This window comes from Lactuca sativa, chromosome 4 (genome assembly GCF_002870075.4).
Source record: "Lactuca sativa cultivar Salinas chromosome 4, Lsat_Salinas_v11, whole genome shotgun sequence".
Lineage (NCBI taxonomy): Eukaryota > Viridiplantae > Streptophyta > Magnoliopsida > Asterales > Asteraceae > Lactuca > Lactuca sativa.
The window spans coordinates 204,497,909-204,504,604 of NC_056626.2; positions in this window are offsets into that span (position 1 = coordinate 204,497,909).

A 6,696-nucleotide genomic window follows, 5' to 3' on the forward strand; every position below is an offset into this window, starting at 1 on the left:
AGGCTATGAAAACGGAAAATAGAGCTAGCGAGGCATTGCGCGGGATGGAAAAGAACCTAGAAGCAAGAGAGAATGGGGTATACTACTTCATGAACCGCATTTGGGTTCCAAAAATCGGAGGATTTAGGGAGGCCGTTATGAAGGAAGCCCACAAAACACGATACTCCATTCATCCCAGTTCGGACAAGATGTATTTGGACATTAAACAACACTATTGGTGGCCTAACATGAAGGCGGAAATCGCGACCTATGTTAGTAAGTGCCTTACGTGCGCCAAAGTAAAGGTGGAATACCAGAAACCTTCAGGATTGTTACAGCAACCGACAATCCCTGAGTGGAAATGGGAGGGGATTTCTATGGATTTCGTGACCAAGCTGCCCAAGACGTCAGACGGACTGGACACCATATGGGTAATAATCGACCGACTGACGAAATCTGCCCATTTCCTGCCAATCAAAGAACCCTACAAGATGGAGAGACTGACGCGTTTGTACCTACGAGAAATCGTAAGACTCCATGGAGTGCCAAAATCTATCATCTCGGATAGGGACAGTAGGTTCACGTCGCGCTTTTGGCAATCACTCCACAAGGCAATGGGAACTCATCTCGATATGAGCACCGCATATCACCCACAAACGGACGGTCAAAGTGAACGAACCATTCAAACGCTTGAAGACATGCTTCTTGCATGTGTGATAGACTTTGGAAAGTCTTGGGATACCCACCTACCGTTGATCGAGTTCTCATATAACAATAGTTACCATTCGAGCATCAAGGTGGCTCCTTTCGAAGCACTGTACGGGCGTAAATGTAGATCACCGTTATGTTGGGTTGAAGTAGGTGACACCCAGCTAGCAAGAACGCATACGTCGGACAGGGCACTAACAGGACCGGAGATCATTCGCGAAACCACAGAAAAGATCGTCCAGATCAGAGCTCGATTGCAAGCATCGCGTGACCGACAAAAGAGCTACGCCGACAAACGGCGAAAGCCCTTAGAATTCCAGGTCGGTGATCGAGTACTGTTGAAAGTCTCACCCTGGAAAGGGGTTATACATTTCGGAAAACGGGGAAAGCTGAACCCACGATACATTGGACCTTTCGAAATCGTCGCCCGAATAGGTCCGGTAGCATACAGACTACAACTACCCGCGGAGCTAAACGGTGTACACCCCGTGTTTCATGTCTCTAACCTAAAGAAGTGCCTATCAGACGAAACCCTTGTCATTCCTCTTGACGAAATCGAAATCAATGAGAATCTCCTGTTCGTCGAAGAACCAATCGAAATCATGGACAGGGAGGTGAAGCGTACTAAGCATAGTCGCATCCCGATCGTGAAGGTACGGTGGAACGCAAAGCGTGGGCCAGAATTCACGTGGGAACGCGAAGATCAAATGAAGCAAAAGTACCCTCACCTATTCTAGCATTCTCAAATCTAGCTTTCAAACAGAATTTCGGGACAAAATTCCCTCTAACGGGGGGATGATGTCACAAATGGAAATTTTGTGTCCTGTAATCTATACACTCAAGTTAATGTGAATCAAAAACTTAAGAACATGGTTGACACCTACTATTATGACATCAAAAACTTCAATCAAATACATCATACAAGTACTACAAATAGTCATCAAACAATTGGAGACCCTAGAAGTCCTTGTTTAAGTCCACTTTGGACTAGGACTTCCTTATTGGATCCAAATGGACCAATAAGCTTCCAATTAGACTATCATGGGCTTAGAACCCTAATTGGGCTCTAATTGGACCCACACTAATTTATTTCAACATTTTGGGCCATGTCGGGCCTAGAATGAAATGAATTAAAAGCTTTGATCCATGAATACCCTAAACTAGTCCAACAAAAATGGAAAAAATCATACTATATTCTTTTATGTTGAAACTCACCCAAACTAACTCTAATATTGGGCTTAGGAGCAAAAAGCCCAAATTTTCCTTTTTCCTTCCATGTTTTCGGCCCAAAACAAGCCCAAGAGGAGGGTTTGACTTTCTCATGCCACCTCATTATTAACCAAAAGATATCCATGCATGAAACTCATACTTCCAAGCACCTATCTCATCAAAGATCACTTCTCTTCTCTCCTCTCTCTCACTCTCGGCCATATTCAAACATACACACAAAAATTCACTCATTCTTCTCTCAAAGAAACTCTCTCATTTCTTCTCCATAATTTCGAAATCTAAGAAGCTTTCAAGAGGATCTTTCAAGTTAATCATCATCTTAGGTAAGTTTCTACTTATATCCATGATCTAGCTACTTCATTCCATCAAAAACCTCTTCTAAATCTATTCCAACTTGTGATCATGCACCTTAGAAGTCACCAAACTCGAGATCTACCAAGGAAAGGTGCTAAGGCCGAAAATCACTTCATTTTTCTTCCATCTTCTCTTCAAAACCGAAACCACCCCCAAGGTGAGCTTCATACCCCCTATTTTCTGTTTTTATGAGTTTTGTGGGGGGGGGGGGGGGGGGGGGGAATACAAGTGAAAGTGTAGATCTATATGTGTTTTGTATGCCTTGTATGATTTCCATGCTTATATGTGTGTTTTTGTGTGTTATAATGTTGGATCTAGCCATAAAACCCCTCAAAACCGAGATATACCTTGTGTGAAATGATATTAGCATCAAGTATATTTCTACATACAAAGTGTTCCAAGAAAAATAGCTAAATGGCTTAGTAACATTTTCTTTGGGCTAAAAACTCAATTTTTGGACATAAAAAGCTAAAAATATAAAGTTAAAGGGCCCAAATTGGAATATTTCGAAATCTGATGGGGGAGATGAGTCAAAACAGTTTCCATAATGTATTTTCTGAAAATATACTTGTTGGAGGATTAAAAACATAAATTTCAAGCTTAATGGGCTAAAAATGACATTTTCGGCCCAATAGGGCCCATTATGCGAAATTTTCTGTTTTGGAGGGCCAAAACTGTGTTTTTCTGTAAAACAGTGGACTATAAGTGTTCCAAGTCCTTTTCAAAGGTTTAAAATGTTTTTTAAATTTAAAAAGGACCAAAGTTGCAAAAATTTTACAATTTGGGCCAAAATTGTCAAAGTTGCGAAAAGAAGGGTTATAACCGAGAAAACTACAATTTCAGGGACTTAAACTGTTTTCATTGAAAAATATGCTGAAAAATATCATTTTCAATAATTTTTGGTGTTAAAATGTCAAGAAAAATGATTTAAGGATCAAACCGGAAAATTATTTAATTAAAGGGTTGAAAAAGTAAATTTTACAAACAATAAGGGGCTGAAAACAGAAAACTTCCAAGGTTAATTCAATACACGCAAATTGATCAATTAATGGCACCGCGACTATCGACGAAATACAATACACAACAATACCAAAAGTCGTTGTTAAACGAATTGGTTCGGTCTCGAACCAATAAAATCCGAAACTACTAACACAACGACACTACGATTCATACAAGTAACGTTTGGGAATTCAATATACATGCGAGTGTGCACAGACGTCTACGCACCATCTTTGGGCCCCAAAAGTGTAAAATCTTGTTTGTTGGGCCTAGCTAGCCCAATGACCTGATCTTAAGGCCCGAAGACCTCTATCTTACGAAGTGTTGGGTTTTACCGATCTAACACAACGTAAAAGGACTTTCAATGGCTTGTATACTACTGGTCCCCAAGGGTCCTTTGGTATTGCTAGTAAAGTCGACATTTCATGCGAGGCGGGTCCGGGACCCCTCGTACATTTTTTTTATCCCCAACCGGTTAATGGAGTCATCGAGGTCTTCGTGCCCTCTTTCTCTTCGGATGTGGGACTACACATAGTCAGGGCGGTTGGATAACGTGATTAGTACGGACGACGCCTACGGGATCGTTAGTATAGCTATAAACTGGTCGTTTGTGTAATGCGTGTTTGTAGCAATTAATTATGCTCAAAAATAATCCAACGTCGCCTGGGACTGACACTACACGCTATGCAATGGTTTCAATGTAACTTCATGGAATTCAAGGAATTAGGAAAACATCAGGTTTTCCTAGGGTTTTTCAATACATACAGATTCGAAATGCATACAACTTTAATGAACATTTTTTTTTACAAGTATAGAAACAAACAAGCATACCTATGGATCTTCACAAACGTTTTCAAAAGCTTTTCTTTTCAGAAAATATCGGATTTTCTGGTGGTTTTCAAACGATACGAAACATTGTTTTTTTTTCAAATACCGCTCATGAACTCACCAACATTTCACATGTTGACGTTTTTCAAAATACTTGTATTCTCAGGGAACCAGTGAATCAAAGGAAATCATATTCAGTGATGGCTTGCAGCTTATTTATGTACGAATCGAACAATTTATTTTTGGGAATGTAATGTTTAACAATGTACTTCATGTAAACTCTACTGGTTGTACTATATTAATGCATGGTGACGAATGTTGTTACGTTTCATATATATTCAATGTTATGGTATTCAATTGAGTCACGACAGCTCCCGAACGTTTCCGCCGCCTGGTTCTATAATTTATTTAATTGATTTTAAATGGGTTAACCCAAGTTTAACCTATTTATTAAATAGGTTGGGTCGGGAACTAGATAAACAGGTCAACCTAATGACAACCCATTTATTTAAAAGGTTGGGTTGGGTTGGAAATATCAACCCATTTAAATAAACAGGATGGGTTTGGTTGAAATTTTCAACCCAATTATTAAATGGGTTGAACCCAAATCCAACTCAACCCATATCGACCCATTGCCACCTCCAATATTTAGTATGCAAACAATTTAATTGGAAAGAGTATTTTAGTATAATTATGTAGAATCTTGTATTTTAGATAAAAAAATTTCTGAATAAATTATAATAAGTTTGAATATAAATGTGAGTTTTACAGTTTCAGAAGAATATATATAATTTTAAAATTTTAAAGATATAAAAATAATATTTAAAGTTTTTAAATATATTTATAAAATTCTTCTTTACAAAAAAGAGATATATATTTTTTTATATATTTGTTAAAGGTTAGTTTGAATGATCATAAAATTTTCTTTCATTTGTATAATTTCAAAGCTTTTGTTATAAGTTAAAAAATATAACTTCTATAAAATGAACTTTTGAAAATAATATATATATATATATATATATATATATATATATATATATATATATATATATATATATATATATATATATATATATATATATATATATATATATATATCAGACTTATCAAAAACTTTTGGGTGTTACTATATGTACCCTTTCACTCCCATAAATCATCAAATCATAGGATACACAAGCACTATTATACTCACATACGAGGTACATTAAGCATTTTAGGGATACATATAAAAATTCCTAAACTTTTAATTTTTTTTTTTTGAAAAACTAATGAAAAAACATCGAAAATGGTCCCTGTGGGTTCCTCATATCTGAATTTTACTCCTCATGGTTTAAAAACATCATAGATAGTCTTTGTGCATTCAAAACTTTTGACGGTCGGTCTTTATTGCTAACTATGTGAAGTTTTGTCCGTTAACTGAAAGACATTTTCGGCATTTCACTACCACAATGACCATTTATGATATTTTCTCATTTTTTGTAAAGAAAAAAGTAAATATATTTATTTAATATATAAAATGTTCCTATCTCTCTCTCTCTCTCTCTCTCTCTCTCTCTCTCAACAAACAACTTAAGAAAAAATCCACCTTCCTTCCTAGGCTACCATTCCTGTTTCTGTCACCTCCATTCTCACTCCCTCCATGTACCATATAGCCACCGGTATCTGCCCTCAAATCATTTTCCATAATCACCTTTTGTCTGTATTACACGACCTCCACTCTCCTACTGTAGTTTTTCTAAATAACAGTTGGTCCCAAATAGAAAAATTAGGTTTATTGTCAACAAATTACAGATCAAAATCGAGCAACATTTATCCCTACCTTCAACAAACTTCTCAACCTTTAGAACCGATAGAGTTGCAGACGCGAAAGTGACGATCAATCGAGATGCAACTTCACAAATAATTTTTGTTTTTGGCCTCTTTGTACCTACTAGTTGCAGGATCTTATCAGTCCCCATTTGATCCATATTCTTTCCGATTGGAGTAATGATAGATTGAGACGAAAGCTAAGTAAACTTTGAAGAATCGAAATGGGATCAACAAAAAAAGATTGAGCGGTGGTTGTGTGATAATCCGGTCAAAATGAGTTGTGGCAGTTGTTCATGGTATCTTGCCATCCATCTACCTTGTTGCTCTGGTAGTTGTTCATGGCATCTTGCATCCATAATTTGAAACACCCCTTCACCTGAATTGACTTCATCTGAATGAGGCTTCACCTAAAGCTCCTCATCAATGTCCCACCTGCCCCCATTTGAAACCTTTCCCTTTGTTGACCACCCATCTACTGATTCATTTCATCTTCATCACCTTTATCAGCATATCTCTGAAATATAGAATCAAACCTAAGAAATCGAGTTTAAGCACTCATACCTTCAACAAAGCGATTAATTATGAGGACTAATTGGTTTGATTACTTTTTAATACTCATCGGTTTATCAAATTATCGGTTATGGGAATCATCTTTCTATTTCATATTTATTATGCTAATAGAAGGTAATCAGTAGAGTTAATTACTTTATATGAGGTCCTGTTTCTGGAAATGAAGAAAATGGGTGGGATGAAACCAGAGAGAGCCTTACATATTTAATTTCATTTTTT